Source organism: Oryctolagus cuniculus, chromosome 10, assembly GCF_964237555.1.
Source record: "Oryctolagus cuniculus chromosome 10, mOryCun1.1, whole genome shotgun sequence".
Taxonomy (NCBI): Eukaryota; Metazoa; Chordata; class Mammalia; order Lagomorpha; family Leporidae; genus Oryctolagus; species Oryctolagus cuniculus.
Window position 1 is genome coordinate 115,575,734 of NC_091441.1, and position 18,802 is coordinate 115,594,535.

Genomic DNA, 18,802 nt, shown 5'->3' on the forward strand with positions numbered 1-18,802 from the left:
TGTACCTGTGCAGCCCTTTGTGTGTTTTCCCCGTGAGAGTGAACGTTTGCTGAGGGCATGTCGGGGTGGCTGTCTGAAAACCAGGCCTTTTCTCACCTGTGTACACTGCTGGTTGTTGGGGAGCATCTCCATGTGCCAAAGAAAGGAAAGCTAGCACCTCACAGACCACTGTGCAGTTCCGTATATATGGAGCCTAGGATTGTACCCGCTAGGGGGAAAGTGGCTGTGCACCTAGGATTGTACCCGCTAGGGGGAAAGTGGCTGTGCAGGTTCATAGCCAGCGTTAGCCCCAGCGTGGGCTGGAGAATCCGTCTTGGAGCCAGGAGACTGGGTCCTGCTCCTCCATCTGCCATCAGACTCTGCTCTCCATCATTTTGATGCAAGTTGCCTAAACTCACTGGGCCTGTCTCCGTATTTGTGAAATGGATGAATTAAAACTAAAGGTGTTTGAACATGACCGTGTTTCTCTAATGCCCTCTTCCCCTGGGGAGCAGAATTCACATTGCTGTGGGTCCAGGACTGGAGAGAGTGGCGTGGCCCCCACAGCTGTGCATTGGTGGCAATGATTAGAGACATGGGTCTTAGCAGAAATGGTGGGGGTCTCTGGTTCTTGGAAGGAGTAGCTTTCTGCATCCAGGTTCAAAGGTTGTGTTCCCTACTTGCCCCCAACCCCCATCCAGCCTGTGCACGTGTTTTTCAGCCAGCCAGGATTCTGCCACCCGGGGTGGGGGTGCTGCCGCTCGGGCAGGAAGGTGTAGCTGAGGTTCCTCTGGAGACGAAGTGCACCCGCCACCACCTCTGCACAGCGCCCGCATTCCCTGCGTTCCAGTCGACTCGGGCTGTTGTGTTGGGTCATAAGACACTGACAGAGGTATTTATCCTCAGATAAATCACTGCAGTGTTAGTCAGAGGCTGAGCCGCAGTCTGGGCCCTGGCATCTGCTGCCCTCAGGAATCCAGCAGCAGGGCCTGCGGGACAGTGCGCCCTCCCAGGCCCAGGATGTGTGTCCCGCTGCTCAGCTGTTCGAAGTTCCTCCTTTGATTACTTATTCTTACTCCCTTCCCCTTCCTTCCCCCAGACCCAAATAAGAGACATTGGTCCTTTTGTTTTTTTCTTTCTTTCTTGAGAGTGGTGGCCTAGCGACTGTGTGTTGTGATCTCTCATGCTTTAGTTTAAATCTTGAGTCTGCCTCTTGACCGCTGGGAGGTCTTGCACAAGACACTTGATCTGGGTCCAGTGTCCCTGTTTTCAGAACAGCACCGATGGTGGTTACTCTGTGGAACTGTTGAGAGCCTCGGCGGCACACTGCGCAGAGTGCCTGCTGGCACAGTACAGCACTGCGCTGCTGGCTGCTGTCCTGTTGTTGTTGATAATTCTGTCTGTAAGGTGCAGCAGTGATGATGCAGGGAATGAGGAAATACGTGAGAACTGACGAGAGTGCATTTCAGTCAGTGCCTGTGCTCTGGTCTCTCCTTCGGGGGCGGGGCAGGGAGCAGTAGTGGCATCTTACCCACAGGATTATTTAGAGTGCTCAGTGCAGTGCCTGAGCAGCAGTCAATATTTAGTATTCTGCCTAAGACACTATTTGAATGCTCAAGCTTTTAGAAAGTGATTTTGTAACTCCTTGAGTAATTACAAATATAACCTTGTGGTACAGGTGTGTGATGACCCTATAAATAAAGGAATTGCTACATTTCATGTACAGCTCACAACTGATGTCATTATGCAGAGTTGTAGGAAAATAGAGCAGGTTTTGGGTTTTTTCCTTCCAGAAAGTTCTTCTATTATGGTAACACACCCATATCATAAAATTTATCCTCTTAACCATTGAAAAGATTTTCTGAGTTTTGTTTTGTTTTAATGATTTATTTACTTATTTGAGAGAGAGAGTTATCGGCAGAGAGAGAGACACAGAGGTCTTCCATTCGCTGGTTCACTACCCAAATGGCTGCAATGGCCAGAGCCAGGAAGCCAGGAGCTTCCTCAGGGTCCTCCGTGAGTGCAGGGGCCCAAGCATTTGGGTCATCTTACACTGCTTTCCCAGGCCATCAGCAGAGAGCTGGATCAGAAGTGGAGCAGTTGGGACTCGAACTGGTACCCATATGGGATGCCAGTGCCGCTGGTGGAGGCTTAACTTACTATGCCATGGCCCAGCCTCCGTGTTTTGATTTTGAAACATAATAATTGTACTATGTATTTGTGGGGTACAATGTTGTCAGTGCCTGTCAAGTCTGAGGCTGGCCCCTGACTAGCAGGGGCCAGTACAGATACTCCCCAACAAGGCGAACGGGAAGGGTAAGGTCTACGGTTATGAACACACCACAAGCACCCGTGAATTCTGTCGAAGCAGGAACCGCTTTATTGAGGAAGTGTACAGGCTTATAAAGCTTAGGAAGGACATGCGCAGTAGGGGAGCCGGTCAGCGAAAAGGTCATGCAGGCACGGGTGGACCACGCACAGGGGCGCCTTAAGTAAAGTATAGGGATCTCGCACTGTCCACGTATCCAGAACTAAAGCAGACCTATCCCTGCCGGTGGTCTGATCTTATGTAGCTTAACTGAGGCAGCCGCAGACACGCCATCCGACAGGCGCCATGTTGTAATGGAGATTTTAGGTAATGCCCACACAGTGAGATGTTTTAATTCATGCATATATTGCATAATTGTGGAGTTAGGGTAATTTGCGTATCACTCACCTTAAACATCTCCCATTTCTGTGTGGTAAGAACTTGGGAAAATATCATCCTAGATTTGTTAATGATATGTAATGAAGACATGTTTATTTTTATCACTGAAGAAGCCACAATAAATTGGGGAAAAGAGTGTTACTGAACAAGTTTGCGCAGTGGCTGCAGGGACCCCAAGGACGTATGCTGAGGCTGCATTTCAGTGTAACCAGTGTGTGGAATGTTTTCCAGTAGAGAGAGGCAGCTGGAGTGGCTTGGACAGAAACTGTATTTCAGCTGATTTGATGGGGGTGGGGCAGGAGAGAAGAGAGGTTTTCTTGGAAAATTCCAGGTCCCGGCCTCTTGCTCCAGCCCCTTAAAACCAGAGTCATGTGTTGTTAACTTTCTTGTTAATAAGGTGGTCCTGAGAAAGTTTTTTTTTTGTTTCTTCAGACCATGTTAATAAGGTGGTCCTGAGAAATTTTTTTTTTTTGTTTCTTCAGACCATTACTGTCTGTCTGGAGGGTGAGAATTACTCTGCTAATCAGAAGGAAAGTGGATTAAGAATTGGTTAGTGTGAAGTGGGATTTTTCTTGAGGAAATGTCAGTAATTCTTTCTAAAGATTGGTAAAGAATGATGGCTAAAGAAGGCGTCTCCCTTTTCTCCGTTTTTTTTTTTTTTTTTTCCACGTGGCTTTATGAATTCCTGTTGTTGTTTTTTGTTTGTTTGTTTGTTTTTGGACAGGCTGTGTTAGTGAGAGAGAGAAAGGTCTTCCTTCCGTTGGCTCACCCCACAAATGGCCGCTACAGCCAGTGTGCTGTGGCCGGCGTGCCGCGCCGATCCGAAGCCAGGAGCCAGGTGCTTCCTCCTGGTCTCCCATGCGAGTGCAGGGTCCAAACACTTGGGCCACCCTCCACTGCCTTCCCGGGCCACAGCAGAGAGCTGGACTGGAAAAGGGGCAACCGGGACAGAATCTGGTGCCCCAACCGAGAGGATTAGCCTAGTGAGCTGTGGTACCGGCCCACTTAAGTTATTTTAAAAAAATTGCTTATTTGAGAAGTTCAGAGAGAGGGCCCAAGCACTGTGATCCACCGTTGCACTCCCCAAATGCCCACAGTGGGCAGGGAACCAAAGCCAGCAGCCAGAAACTTGGTTCTGATCTCTCATGGTGCCAAGAACCTGTCTACTTGAGCTTTAGCTGTGCCTTCCAGTGTGGTCACTGGCAGGAAGCTAGGGTTAGGGGCCAGGCATTCAACCCCCCGCTAAGCCAGACTCCCACCGTGCTTCCATTATCTTGTTTCCATTGCTGTTGTTGAGCACTTTCTTGTTCTTAGCAGACCGGGTGTTCTGAGTTCACCTGGTAACCCACCTGGCCTGGCTCAGTCATGGACTTGTCCACTTTGCCTGGGGATGCTGGCTCCTTTTAGTGGGGCCGGTAGTTGAGAGCTGGGCCTGAGTATGCAGGCTATTACTGCTGTTCTTGGGGTGTTACAGAATGTTACATGGTAACCTACGATTACTATGCTGTCCTTACTTCTAGACTTGAGTTGTCTAATAGGATACACACTAACCACATGTGGCAACTTAATTCTAAACTGAAACAAAACTAAAAATTGCTCAGTTGCAGTAGCCTTATTCTAAACTGGGTAGCCACCTTTGGCTAGTATTGGCGTGTTGGACCATTCGGATGGAGAATAGCTCCATCATCCCAGAATTTCTGCTGAGCAGCCGTGGGATGTGTCCTGAGTTCCTGTCCGCACTCCCGCGTGAATCCAGCTACATTCAGCAGTTCTTCAGCCTCACAAATTTCTATTTGTGTCTCTCTTTTCCCCTAGTTAAGAACCCTGGTTCCCAACAACGTCAACACATTTTTCCATGGCTCAGTCCTATAGCACAGAATTGTTATGTCCATGACTTGACAAAACAAGCCTACTAAAAAGATTAAAGATGTGTTCATATGTTGGCAGTGTTTTCTTCTGTTCTGGGGTGTAACAAAATCTCATCTTCAGAAGTCACTCCCTTCCCCTGTCAGTATTGCTATGTTATTTAGTATTTGTCTTAAATACACACAGGTATAGGAGTTGGGTCATGGGGCTGGCGCTGTGGCGTAACGGGTTAAGCCTCTGTCTGTAGTGTTGGCATCCTATATTGGCACCGGTGCAACTCCTGGCTACTCTACTTCTATCCAGCTCCCAGCTGATGTCCTGGGAAAATAGTGGAAGATGGCTGGCGCCGTGGCTCACTAGGCTAATCCTCCACCTGTGGCACCAACACACCGGGTTCTAGTCCCGGTTGGAGCGCTGGATTCTGTCCCGGTTGCTCCTCTTCCAGTCCAGCTCTCTGCTGTGGCCCGGGAGTGCAGTGGAGGATGGCCTGGGTCCTTGGGCCCTGCACCCGCATGGGAGACTGGGAGAAGCACCTGGCTCCTGGCTTTGGATCAGCATGGTGCACCGGCGGCAGCGGCCATTGGGGGGGTGAACCAACGGAAAAGGAAGACCTTTCTGTCTGTCTCTCTCTCTCACTGTCTAACACTGCCTGTCCAAAAAAAAAAAAAAAAAAAAAGAGTGGAAGATGGCTCAAGTGCTTGGGCGCTTGCGTCTAAGTGGGAGATCTGCAGGAAGCTCCTGGCTCCTGGCCTGGCTTCAGATTGGCCCAGCTCTGGCTGTTGTGGCCATTTGTGGACTGGGCCAGTAGATGGAAGACCTCTGTCTCTGTCTCTCCCTCTCTCTGTGTGTAATTCTGCCTCTCAAGTAAATAAATCTTTAAAAAATAAATAAATAGGGGTTGAGTCATTAATTTCTGTGTGCACTTTGAGATTTTTTTTTCTGTCCTTGTTGATTGGCTCATTTTTGAATACATAAACCATTAATTTGTTTGCAGAAGTCAGAGCTCTAGTGAGCAGTATACTCACAGAGAAGGGTTGCTCCCTGTCTCTCTCCTCCTTTCCTCTCTCTCCCTGTAGGTGAGCATCCTGCTTGGGTTTCTTTTTGGTGAGTTGAGCAAATACACAAGTGCTTTCTCGTCTCCCCCTCTTTCTCTGTGTACTCATTTCATTCCACAGTATGTTGTGCACATCTCTTCCCACCCGTCTCCTCTGTGTGTACAGCTGTGGAGGGTTCCATTGCTTGGATGAGCCAGAGTTTGTGCAGCAGTCCCACGTGTTTGGACATTTAGGTAATTTCCAGTATCTTGTGATATCTCTCGTATTTGCAGTAGAATAAAAACTCTTAGGGTCGGCACTGTGGTGCAGCAGGTTAAGCCACCACTTGGAATGCCTGTGTTTCGTATCATACAGACACATCATATACATAACATCTCTTGTGTCGGTCCACTTCCTAAGTGCCCGGAACCGAGTCCAGACTACTCTGTGCTTCCAATAACAGTATTCAGTGTTTTTGCTAACGTGCTTAGGAGGAAGTGGGTAATGGCCCAAGTACTTGGGTTCCTGTCACCCATGTGGGAGACCCGGAGTTCCCGACTCCTGGGTTTGGCCTGGCTCAGTGCTGGCTGTTGGGGTTATTTGGGGAGTGAAGTAGCAATGGAAGATTGCTCTTTGTCTCTCCATGTCACTCTGCCTTCCAAATAAATAGGTAGATAGACAAACAAATACTTTTTAAAAAAGATTTATTTATTTATTTATTTGAAAGAGTTACACAGAGAGAGGAGAGGCAGAGAGCGAGAGCGAGAGAGAGAGAGAAAGAGAAAGAGAAAGGTCTTCCATCTGATGGTTCACTCCCCAGTTGGCCGCAACAGTCGAAGCTGTGCTGATCTGAAGCCAGGATCCAGAAGCTTCTTGCAGGTGTCCCACACTGGTGCAGGGGCCCAAGCACTTGGACCATCTTCTACTGCTTTCCTAGGCCATAGCAGAGAGCTGGATCAAAAGTGGAGCAGCTGGGATTCGAACTGGCGCCATATGGGATGCCGGCACTGCAGTCCAGGGCGTTAACCTGCTGCGCCACAGCTCCATCCCCACAAAGAAGGTTTTAAAATAAGAACTTGTGAAGGCAGTTGACGCAGTAATAGTATGCAGAGTTCATACTGGTTCTGGGACTTGCTGTGTGGCTGAACTGTTGAGACTCGTAGATTGTGCTGGGCGCTGCCCCATCACAGTGAGGTGACCCTTCCACATGAGTTGATTGGCCCTGCCTGCCTGCCTGTGTCAGCTCTGTGTGGCGGAAGCAGACACTGCGGCTCTGAAAGAATATGTCCAGAATAGTGGAACTGGGACTCACCCTGCCATGTGTGACCCCTAAACCAGGATGATTTGATTACATGCCAGTTGTCTCTTGCCCTCAAATCACAAGCAGCTTTAGAGATGAGTGTCATGTACTTGATGCCTCCCATGCATGGCTCCTGATAGGCTGGACTGGTTTTGTGTTGAGTTGAGCACGTCATATCTACCACCTAGAGGACTTGTTCTTTCAGCTCGTATGCTGGCTGGAGTAGGCCCTGTGTTGGCGATCAGAGTTTATATGTGCTGGCCTGAGAAAGCGCATGCAGGGGTTAAAGCCATGGTTACTGACCAGCCTGTGCGCTCACTGGCTGCCTTTGCCATTGTGCATTTGGCAGTGCCTGGTGACTGGAGGAGGGGCCTCTTGTGGGTGAGGCTTCCATCTTGTGGACGCTGTCCTGGTGGGCCCAGTGTTGTCTCTGCTTCTGTGGCCTTGGCCTTCCTGTGGGAGCTCAGGCCCCCAGGGTAGCAATTCTGCGTCCTCCATACTTCCCACCTGGGGGTATCTGCTTCCTTTGCGGTTCCCTTTTTCTTGTCCTCTTTTGCTTTCTTCTCCCCCGTACCCCCATCATTTGTCTTTTCCCCCAGGCCCTAGTTGCTTTTCTCCATAAGGATGAAGAGAAAAAGTGGGGAAAACAGACTGAAACCAGTAATTCTTGGAGTTAAAGAGAAGGTAGGGGGAAGACTTTGAAATCAGTTGCTGGGTATTTAATGGAAACTTTGTTAAAAATCTGTTTATATAGAGAGAGTAAGAGAGATTATAAGTAAGATATATATATATATATATATATATATATATATATATATATATATATATCAGTGTCTTACATATGTGAGAGAGATTGATTCCTGGCTCGGATGGAATCTGGGCTTTTCCTCTGGGTTTAATTTTTTTAAAGGAGTAGATTATATAAGTGGGGCCTTGTGTTTGGGGGCACCTTTGGCTTTTTGTGGCTTTTTTTTTTTTTTAAGATTTTATTTATTTATTTGAGAGGTAGAGTTATAGACAGAGGGAGAGACAGAGAGAAAGGTCTTCCTTCCATTGGTTCACTCCCCAAGTGACCCCATCGGCCGGAGCTGCGCCAATCCAAAGCCAGAAGCCAGGTGCTTCTTTCCGGTCTCCCATGCAGGTGCAGGGGCCCAAGGACTTGGGCCATCTTCTACTGCATTCCCAGGCCACAGAGAGCTGGATTGGAAGAGGAACAGCTGGGAGTAGAACCGGTGCCCATATGGGATGCTGGCGCTGCAGGTGGAGAATTAATCTACTGTGCCACGGTGCCGGTGTGGCTCTTTTCATCCCTTTAGTTTGGAGGTGTGTGTGTGTGTGTGTGTGTTTATGTGTGCATTCCCAAGAGACTGTTTGCTTCATAAACTCCATGAAAGTGAAAGAAGCAATTCCTCATTTCAACTTAAAACTGAAGTCAGATTAGAACTGACTCCAGAGGAGATGGGAAGTTGAGGTTGTTGTAGTGCTGTGAGCCTCCTGGCAGCAGAGACTGCCAGAGCAAGAAGTCAGGTGTATTTGTGGTAGAGCTGATGTCGTATGTGTGTCCACAGGGCGCTCAGGGAGGGGTGGGCCTTCCCTCACGGAGAGTTGATGATGGACCTGGGCCCCAGCGTCTGCACCCAACACTGTGCTTCTGGCTGTGGCCTCATGGAACTTACAGCCCTGAGAAGGGCATACTATTGTTAACCCCTTTTGCAGACGGTAACTCTGAGATTCTGTAACTTGCTCAGCTGACTGGTACAGAACATAGCCAGGCTTCAGTTGTAGGCCGCGGGGCAGTGGGCCAGTGCTGGCCGGCTGCTCTGGATCCTCGGCGCCCTGCGTTGTGGATGGTCTGCTGTCATCGCAGCCGGATGCATCAGAGTGGAGAGCCGGAAACTCTTAGTGTGCGTGGAGGCGGGGGCGGGGATGAGGTGGTGAGGGTCCTTTTAGTAACAGAGCACTTGGTCCTCAAAGCCCGTTGACCCTTGCCCTCAAGGACTGCGGAAGGAAGCCTTGTTCTGTGCTTGCCCTGAGAGGCCCGAACTAGGGTTTTGGATAGGATGTTCTCCATGTCCGTGCTGGACACAATGCTCTTCTAACTGTTTGAATTCTTATTTAAAATCAGTCTCCTAGACACTTTGACAGCTGCGCACGCGCACTCACTCTGCCACCCCACCCTGGCGTGGTCCGCACTGGAGTAGCGGAAGCCTCTTGTTGTCTCTGCTTTGTGCTTTCATCCACAGTCTTGCAGATATTTCCAGGAGTGCGCTGGGGATTTAAGAAAACAGTCAGTGGCCTTGATTATAATTACCCTGACTGGAAACAAAGATACTGTTAAGTTAGGGTTTCTTTCCCTTTCTTTTATGATTCCTGCACACCTCCCCCCCCACCCAGTGTATATGAATGATCAGTATTTACTTTCAGAAGTAAATACTGAAAGGAGTCCGGGTTCTTAATACAGGAGTTACAATCTGAGAACTGTGTTGTGGGAGTTGCTGTGCCCCTGACACTTGAGTTGAAGCCGACGGTGACCGCACCGAGTGCCCTGGCCATGTTGTGCTAATGAAGTGTGGTACCTTTAAGTCGAGGCCGCAGGCCTGACCTGTGTTGTGTGGGTTCTTGTTTGTCAGGCTGGAGGCATTTTCTCATTTTCACAGTTGAGCTGAAAACAAAGGCCTCCTTATCCGAGCTGGGCTCTGCTCTAAGGAGCTGACATCAGCCTTTTCCCAGCAGACCTCACTTTTGCCTTAAGAGTCTTTGCTGAGAGCTGTGCGGGCAGACCATGGCCTCGCTGCTGGCACCTCTCTGGGCACAGAACATGCCAGATGAAGAAAGGCTAAGGGTGCCAGGAGTGAGGGTTGCAGGACACAGGGGGGCCCATCCTTGCATGTCTGTTGCAGCCTCAGGGGCTCTCAGCATCATGGGGGTTACAGAGGTGGGCAAAGCCCTTGGGAAGTGAGGGCTTTGCATTGGGGCAGTGCTTCTGGCACACGGTTGGTGCTGACAGCAGCCAGTGGAACGCACATTTAGATGGATGGAATCAGTAAGTCAAATCAGAGGAGGCAAAACAGCCTGGGACTCTGCTGTCCCAGCCCTGGTTCTTTGTGGCTCATGGGCTGTCCTGAGGTATCTCGAGCTGTCCCAAAGGTGCTTCTACCCCAGGACACTTGCTCAGCTCTGCACAGCCAGAGTACCCATCTCACTGTGGCCTTGAGCCCTCAAACTCCTGCCTGTGTGGGAAGTGTGGTCCCCATAATCCTCATAGGTTTGAGCTCCAGAAAGAGACGGAGCAGTTGGTGGAGCTGTGGGTGCTGTAGGTGTCTGTCTGCCTCTGCATGCAGCTGGCGTGCCCTGGGGCAGTGTCCACGCCCACGCTCTGTCTCCAGTGGAGTTGTGTTCAGTCACGAGCAGTGCTTCGTCTCTCCTTGCTTGGCTCCCATGGCTTTGGGTTACTGTTCACACACTCTTGCTTTAGAAATTTCTTGACAGTCTCCTTGGTGTAATTAGAGAACTTAGTTTTGCAGTAGTGTTCTGGGCCTGGCAGTAGCTGGAGACAGGGTCCGCATTTCAGGTTCAGGCCCTGGTAGCCCTAGTGAAGGCATAGCGCCCAACGGACACAGCCTGGCAGGTTCACGGCCATCCTCTCCTCTAGCCCCTTGCCTGCCCTTCCTTGAGGAGTTTTGGACAAGTCTGTGGAAGCAGGCCTGAGATTTGAAGCTGTGGCTCCCTCCACATGGTGCGTCATCAAGCCTGTTGGGATGGTTACCTGGTTTTCTGATTTGTTTGGAGTCAGTTCCTCTGCTGTGTCGAATACTCCTCTCCACTGCCCATAGACTACTTCAGGGTGTCCCCCAATCAACGCTCAGAAAGTACCGCACACTGTCCCCTGGGTCTGCTTGTGAGGTCATCACGTTTCAGGCTTGAAGAGGTTCTGTGTATAGACAGACAGTGAGAAGCCTCCGGTGTCTCATGGTCATTGACCCTAGACTCTTCGGAGACTGCATTGTGTACCCACTCTGTGGCCTGCCCCAAATCCTTGTGTGGAAGCCCTGAGCCCCTGTGTGGCAGTACCTGGAGCTGAGGCCTTGGGGAGGTAGTTAGGGTTGGCTGAGCTCATGGGATGAGGGCCTTTCCAGGAAGCCCCAGAGAGCCTGCCCTTTCCCTTTCTGTACCATATGAGGGCGTGGTGGGAAGCCAGCTGTCTTCCGGCCAGATAGAGAACCCTCTGGGGAGTGGCCGTGTGGGTGCCTGCTCTGAGAGCCCAGCCTCCAGGACTGTGTTTAGTCACCCCCCCCCCCTCACCCCAGCCCTCTGCCATGGTATTTTCATGTTGTAGCCAGAGCTAAGACAGAATTCTTTATCCCTTTTTCATGAGACTTAACATTAATCTTCAATAGAGCACACTTGTCTCACAAACATTGCCTGCAGAATGAGCTTTTTATTTGCTTTCAAAATTCTGCTATAAATACGTAGACCTGTAGAGCCCTGGTGCTGCCTGGCGGGGCTGTTGGAGTGAAGCCGTCGTATGATCCCTTGCTAGGGACTGTTGGGTGCCTTCATTTCCTGCTGGAGGCTTTCAGGAGGTTTCTTGATGCCAGAGGAATTGAGGGAGCCTGAGGCCTGGTCTCCCCCCACTCTGTCTTCCAAACCCTGCTCTGTCTGTTCTGCAGCTGTCCCGAGAGCAGACCACCTCTGCTTCGACCTCCACTTGGCCAGTCCTGTGCTGTTCTCTACACTGACAGCTCTAACGAAGCCTCACCCCCTGCATTTGGCAGTGACTTCAGATACTGGCCGTTCCTTGCCTTCCTCCTTGACAGTCCCTTCTTCCTTGGTTCCCAGCACTCCTGTCTGGCTTTCTGTGGTCCTGTCCTCCTCCCAGAATTTGGAGGCTATCTTTAGTCTGCTTACTGTTGCTGTGACAGAAGACCTGAGACCTGGTAATTCATAATGAAAAGAGATACGTTTTGCTCCCAGTTCCGGAAGCTGCATGTCTGAGATTGGGCCACTGTGGCCGGGGAGGACCTCAGGCTGTGTTGTAAAAGGGCAGAAGAAGCTGAAAGATGAGCAGGCAGGGGCAGAGGCAAGAAGAACAGGGGTGCCACCTGCTTTCTAACCTGTGCTCTCGGGAACTCGTCTGCTCCTGCGGCAGCACATCTGGTCTCAAGACAGAGAAAGCCGTCCTCACAGAGGCCTCTCCAGAACCCTGGCACTCATCCTTACTGCTCCTCCCTGCCCTTCACCCTGTGCAGAGGCATCATGAAATCACCAGCCAAGTCAGGACTTGAGTTTCCATTATGGGTTGATGAACCCTGAATCTCTAACTCTGCCCAGGACCTGAGCCTCACATCACGATCTGTGTGCCTTCTGGGGTTGTCTCTGCACCTGCATGTACCAGCTGCCTCCTGGGAATTGATCTCAGGAGCTGCTCGTGGCTGCTCCCAGCACTTGACCAAGTTTGCCCCATAGCCTCTGTCCCCCAGCGTCAGGACTGGAATGCTTTGCATCCACTCTGTGAGTCACCTAGTTCTGACTGTCCACGTAACACCAGCCTAGGTCATGGTTTGGACCCCATTTCTGTGGCAGCTCCCTCCTCTGAATAATATTTTATTTTCTTTTTAAATTTTTGTTCATTTGAGAAAGAAAGGTTGGGGAGAGAGGTGGGAAGAGCACCAGAGAGAACAAGTGAGCAGGCTCTCATCTGCTGGTACTCTCCAAATGCCTGCAGTGGTCCTGGGCTGGGCCAAAACCAAACTCAATCTAGGTCTCCCACGGAATGGGCAGGGACCCAGTCACTTGGAGCTGGAACCAGGACTCATACTCAGGCAACTCCAGTATGGAATGCGGTCCTGACCATGAGGGTGAGCACCTGCTCTGGAAGAAGGATTCTGAAGTGTCCATCCCTTCTTAGAGTTCCTCCCTGACTCTCGACATCTGCAGTGTCCCCGAGCAGACCTGCATCGTGGGTGTCTGCCCCTGGAGTTCCCAATGCCACAGGTGGATGGAGGGGTCAGTGCCCTCCCTCCCACCCGTGTACAGTGTTCTGAAGCCTCTTCAGCAAGTGGCAACCCTTCCTGCCTTGAGGTCAGGGTTTCTCTGTTAGGACCGTAGCATGTGACTATCACTGTGTGCCTGTCTGTATGTCCCCCTTCGTCAGACTGGGGGAGCTTCTCTAGGCCAGGAGCTGAATGATACTCAGTTCTCTTTCCTGTCCTGCACCTGCTAACTGCTGAGCCAGTGTTTAAATGAAAAGGAGCCACTGGGAAAGCATCTTCCTTGTGACTGGGATGGATTTTACACATGGCTTAGAACACCTTGTCCTAAGCCTTCTGCCCACTTCTGTGCAAACAGGCACAGAGTCTCCTCCACCTGCTCCACTAACTGCCAACCCCTACCCCCACTCCCCGCAAAACAAAGAACAATCAGGGGTCGATGTTGGGGCTTAGTGGGTGAGGCCACCATCTGTGAGGCCTGCCTGTATGCTGTATCAAGAGTGCCAGTGCGAGGTCTCCCCTGCTTTCAGTCCAGCTCCCTGCTAATGCACCTGAGGAAGCAGCAGCAGATGACCCAGATTCTTGGGCCCTGCCTCCCATGTGGGAGATCTGGATGGAATTCAGATCTCCTGGCTTTGGCCTGACCCAGGCCAGGTCATTGCTGCCATGTGGGGAGTGAACCAGATGGCAGATCTCTCTCTCTCCCTGTCATTTTGTCTTTCATTGTCAAATAAATAAATCTTTTTTAAAAAGAAGAAGAAAGAAACAATAAAGAATGGACCCAATACTGCAGATGCATACCTAATAGTCTGTTACTTGCCCTGCCTGGGATGTGTGTTTGGGATCAGATGACCTTATCCTAGTGGTGACTCTGGGTAATTAGCCCTCAGAGTTGTTTGTGTGAATGAAATGATGCTTCTTTTACCCCTCTATTGATATGTATTTCTCGTACTCCGGCTCTGCTCCCCGTGAGTTGGATGGAAAGGTAGGAGCTGAGTCAGTTGCAGGAGCCTTGCAAGGCAGAGGTGGCCTGATGTTCCCTCCGGGTGAAAATCCACCCAGAGTCGATACGCTCGTGTTAGAAAAGCAAACAGATGGAGCCCAGGTATATTCAGCTTCTGGTGGTTTCAGATTTACCTAAAAAAGTCCTCTAAGACACTGTTTTTCAGCTGTTTTCTGACAGATTCATTGTTGCTGTGTGTGTTTGATAGCTTTGTGCCTGTATCGCTGGTGGCCCTTGTGCCCCATGCGTTGGTTTTGGATGGCACCATGTCATCTGGGGTAGGCTGTTAGCTTCCAAAGATTCTGGTGACAAGAACTCAACTTCTCCTGCACTGAGGCTGTGGCTGTGAGGGAGGTGCTGGGCAGGGCTGGTGGGTGGGCAGCACTGCAGCCTGCAGGTGTTTGTCCAGAGCTCTCAGCGAGGACACTGCACTGTTTAGCAGCACCCTGGCCACAGCTCTTTCTTCTTTTTCCAGGTTGAGCAGCAGACAGCTTCCATCTTCGGGCTTACTATCTAAAGCTGGGATCTGGGGACTCCATCTGGTTCTCCCACAGTGGGTGCAGGGACCCAACCACTGGAGCCTGTACTGCTGCCTCCCAGGGTGCACAGGAGCGGGAGGCTGGAGTTGTGATTCTAATCAGTCACTCTTGATGTGGGATTCAGTGTTTACCAACTAGCCAAACCTGCTCCCAAGTCTTCTAAATTGATTTTAAACGTTTTCATCATCTTTTTTTCAGGATGTACGTTAAAACTGGCATGTATGTGTCAAGTGCATGCGCTGTAACCTGCGATCCTCTCCCACGATGCCTAGTAGACACTGTCCTGAGCTCTGACTCCCCTGGACAGGATGGGGTGTGCCGCCTCTGTGAGCTTGTAGCAGGGGGTGCTCAGGAGGCAGACGTCCCCAACAGAGGTCAGCTCAGGTCTGCTCAGGTAGGCTGCAGCTCCCGGGGGCCGAGGCAGAATTCTGAGCAGAAAGGAGCACTGCAGAATCCTCCCTGCGGAGCAGGTGTTCAGCCTTGTGGTCAGGTTGGCTCCAGGAAAACAGGTACAGTACATGGCTGTGTGTGAATGGGGTCGCTCAGAAACAGGGCCAGCGAGGGGGAGACATGCTGTGGGGGAGCGAGGCAGCAGCTGGGGGACACAGGATGGCTGAGATTCCTGGGGGGAGTCAAACATTGCTTGCCTCCTTTAAGATGACTTCAGTAGATTTTTCATTAAGTTTTATCTCTGCCCCGAAGGCACATATTTTGGTAGCCAGCAGTCCTAACACTTTTACTTTTTAAAAAGACCTAATACCTTCATTTAATCATGGCAGAGGTTTCTTTTTCTCTCTCAACCTGAGACCAAATGAAACTCCCTGATAGATTGCTTTCCTGGGAGGTTGCCAATTTCTTTCTTAAAATAATCCATTTGAAGCCAGGTGAAGTCTCTTGACTGTGGAGACTGGAGGCGTTTATGTGTGTGTTGGGGGGTGGGGAAGGGAATCTTACCATTTTTAGTGGTTCATTTGATAGCTCGTGGAAATGACCTGACATGTTGACTTGATGTTAGTAACAAGTCCTCACTTGTGAGTGATGAGGCCTGAGTGGGGAGACTTGGATAAGTGGCAGGGACCCCTCGTGTAGGGAGGGGAAGGGCTAGGGGGCGGCTTCCCGCCAGAGGTGCACTAGGTACCCTTTCCTGTGGCGTCTCTGGGGCCGCCTCATTTCTTTTCTCATTTCAAGGATTGGTTATTCAGCTGTTTTCTTTGATTTCCAAGAAACATCACAATATCCTTCCAGGAAACACTCCATCCCCCCCCCCCCCCCGTGCTTTTTGAGCTGGCTAACCTTGTTTTGTGTAGCTTGTAACCAGAGTAACTTGCTTGCTAAGACGGCTGGTTGAGTTGTCTACAGCGTTCCCCCATCGCTCTGAGAAGTTGTAGGCATCTCCAGCCTTGTGTCTACCTCGTAGTTGCCATTTTTCTGGAAGTGTAGTTTCTGGGCAGAAGGCATCTGTTTCTCTCTCCACTGGTGTGTCCTGCCGACTTGGACTTGGGGCGGTTTATGGGTTGACGTTCCCACCAGCAGCTGTTTGCACCTGCCTCTCCTATGGCATGCATAATCGGAGGGGTGACTGCTACCATTTAACTTTTGTGAGTGTCAGAGGGAAGCATTGTCATGGTCTTTGCTTGCCCTTTTTTTTTTTTTTTTTTTCCTGTTTTACTAGGGGTTGTGAATTTTTTTTTTTTTAAATACTTGCTGACTATCTTGTTCATACCTGCATCTGTAAATGTGTTAAGAGCTCTTGATTTTAAGGATCCTATGTCAGATGGTCGGAAAATAGTGCTCTTTGCTTTTCAACTTTGTTTACTGTGTATTTTGAAACAGATGATTTTTTTACTTGATGTGATAAAATCAACAAATGTTTTGTAAAACTGGAAAAGCCTTCTGAAATACTCCACAGAGGACTTAAGTGGGTTGAATTCTGCTGGTGTAGCACACACCTAGGACATGCCGTGGGGTAGGATGGTTGTAGGTGCTTATTAATACCTGTGTGCTGTGTGCCTGTTTCTTCATCAGTTCATTAACCCCAATCTTGCTGGTACTACAGTGCTTGAGGCCCTGGGGGAGCTGTGGGTGTGGGGAGTGATGGGGGGGGGTCATGATGAGCAGGATGGTGCAGGGGGAGCTGAGGGTAGGGCACAACCGCGCTGGTCCTCACAAAATCCTCAGGCAGGTGTTTCACCCTGGAGTTCAGCGCGCAGTGTCTTTGTAATGGCCGCTTGGTGGGAACCCTTGGTGAGCTCTGAAATCAGCAGTTTGAACTCTGCTGTACTTGACTGACTTCCCAGATGTTTCCTGTGGTTCGGCAGCTGTGCCCTTTACTAGAAAGGCACACCACTAAGACTTTGAGTGTTGTGGACACTGTTGCTACGAACAAGGTTATGGAAATACTCTTTCCATAATCCATCATTACCTTCTCCTGTTACGGTTCAGTCTCTGGTTTATGAAAGTCTGTAGCTGGTTGGTCAGTGCTTATTCCAGTAAATACTACAGTGATGCGGTCCATGTTATTCACAGGCGCAGGAGGCTCAGGTACCTCTCCGTTTTCTTTGTACACACACCTGGGTCTAAAGGAATCAGGTAGTGGGCAGGTGAAATTCTAAACCTGCAGAAAATGCCCTAGTCGTTTGGAACTAGGGAACTGTTCAGGAATCTGAAGACTTGGTGTTTTTTGTGAGCTTGGGAGGCTGTGGCACCCCTGCCTCCCGTGTGCAGCTGGCAGTCAGCCATTCTCTTAGCCCAAATAAGAAGCCTCTCCCGTGGGATTGTGCCCGTTGGAGGGGTGCCAGGGGACCCTGCGCTCCGGGAGGACTTGTGGCTGGGGACTCCATGAAGGAAACCAGGGTGATCCCGGCCTTCCTCCTCTCTGGTTCTGCAGCCCTCTGCACTCTGCTCTCCTCAGCCTAGGGTGTGGAGCCTTGTTTCAGAGTTTTAGAAAAGCCTTGTGGTAGGGAAGATGGAGAAACAAAGCAAGAGGATCTCACACACTGTACTTCCGACAGCAGAGCCATTTGCTCACAGAACGGGACTGCAGTGTGCGTGTGACCTCTTGGCAAGGGCCCTCTGTCAGCACACCCTCCCGAGCGCCTGCCCTAGCCCAGGCCCGCAGGAAACCCTGCTAGGGCGCGAGCCTGCCCTCACCTCGAGCCCTGCTGCAGGGACTCTTATTCTGACAGGCGCTGCCTCTCCAGCCCCAGCAGCAGCTTTGCCAAGTCTGTGAGGCCCAGGGCTTTCTTGTGGGAGGAGGCTGGGCTGTCTTCATGCTTTTTGGCAATGATTAAAGTGAGGTTAGTACCAGAAACTCTTTCATTTTATTCCCTTAGCCTTGCTTTCTCAAACCAGATGGCAACCCTGTATTTTCAGCTGTAATTAATTTAAGCTGGGAGGCGGCAAGTGCTAGGAGAGGCAGAGTGGGCTTTGCTTAGAAGGGACAGTGCCCCTCCCACTGGCCTCACCAGACGCCCCTTGTCCCACGCAGACCCAGGGCACAAGCAGCATCTCTGTCCTCAGGCAGGAGCAAGAGGCTGGGACAGGCCTCCCCCCCCGGCCCCGGGCAGATGCCCCTTCAATGAGGGTGTGGGTCCCCAGGTTTCAGGTGGTGACTGATAGCCCTCAGATAATGGCACACAGAGCCCCCCACACCCCACCCACCCAGTGCAGCTCCCAGATCTCAAAAAGGGGAGGTGCGTTTCAGCTTTCACCTTTGTTCCTAAAGAAAATTACAAGGCAAATAAAAGCACTTGGCCACATGGAAGTCTGTATGTGTTGACCTTGGCAATTTGACCACTTCCCTCCGTGGAAATCTCACTTGGGTTTCTGCTCTGTGAGTGTAGGATCAGTGAGAGACTCAGCGAGAAACGAGGGCCTTCATTTTTTTCTCTCACAAATTGTGAAGTAACTCCCCAGCAAGCTTTCGTCCTCCCGTCCTCTTCCCCATCCCGGTTCTGAAAGGGGACTGAGTGCCTGCTGAGCTCAGCCAGCTGGGGGCGCCCTCCTGCTGGTGTAGACAGGTGCAGCCAGGTGCCGGCATCCTCTCTTGGGAGCCAAGCTAAGATGGATGAGGGAGGGGCAGAAGCCCCTATATTGTGCACTGGTAGTTACCATAGCTGGCTGCCATTAGCCATCCTTGGGGGCTTGCTGCAGTGAGAGTGTGCAACACACGTACGCGGCTTGGGAGTCTCCAGCTGCTCCCGGCAGGAGCTGCAGCCCCACGTGCTGCTGCGCTCGCTGAGCTGGGGGAGCCTGGGGAGGACGGTGTTTGTTTCTGTCAGATGGTTACACTGTGCGTTTCTCACAGGAGTCACCTGGGCTCTCTTCACAAAGGCAGGTTCTGTGCCTGTGCTAGCCTAGACCCTTCTTTGTATTCCCCTCTGGT

The 18,802-nt window shown here is 50.7% G+C and overlaps 1 protein-coding gene across 7 annotated transcripts in view; it reads left to right on the forward strand.

Annotated features, from left to right (window-relative positions):
* Positions 1–18,802, forward strand: part of VGLL4 (vestigial like family member 4) — a 192,996-nt gene that overhangs the window by 152,469 nt on the left and 21,725 nt on the right. The window contains exons 1-2 of one of the 7 annotated variants that reach the window (XM_070051111.1): positions 1–3,083; positions 3,133–18,802. The exon at positions 3,133–18,802 is cut by the window's right edge and continues 13,098 nt beyond it. The exons of 5 other annotated variants lie outside the window; for them this stretch is intronic. The gene's annotated coding sequence lies outside the window, so the exon portion shown is untranslated. One more of the 7 variants, XM_070051110.1, reaches the window with a different exon arrangement.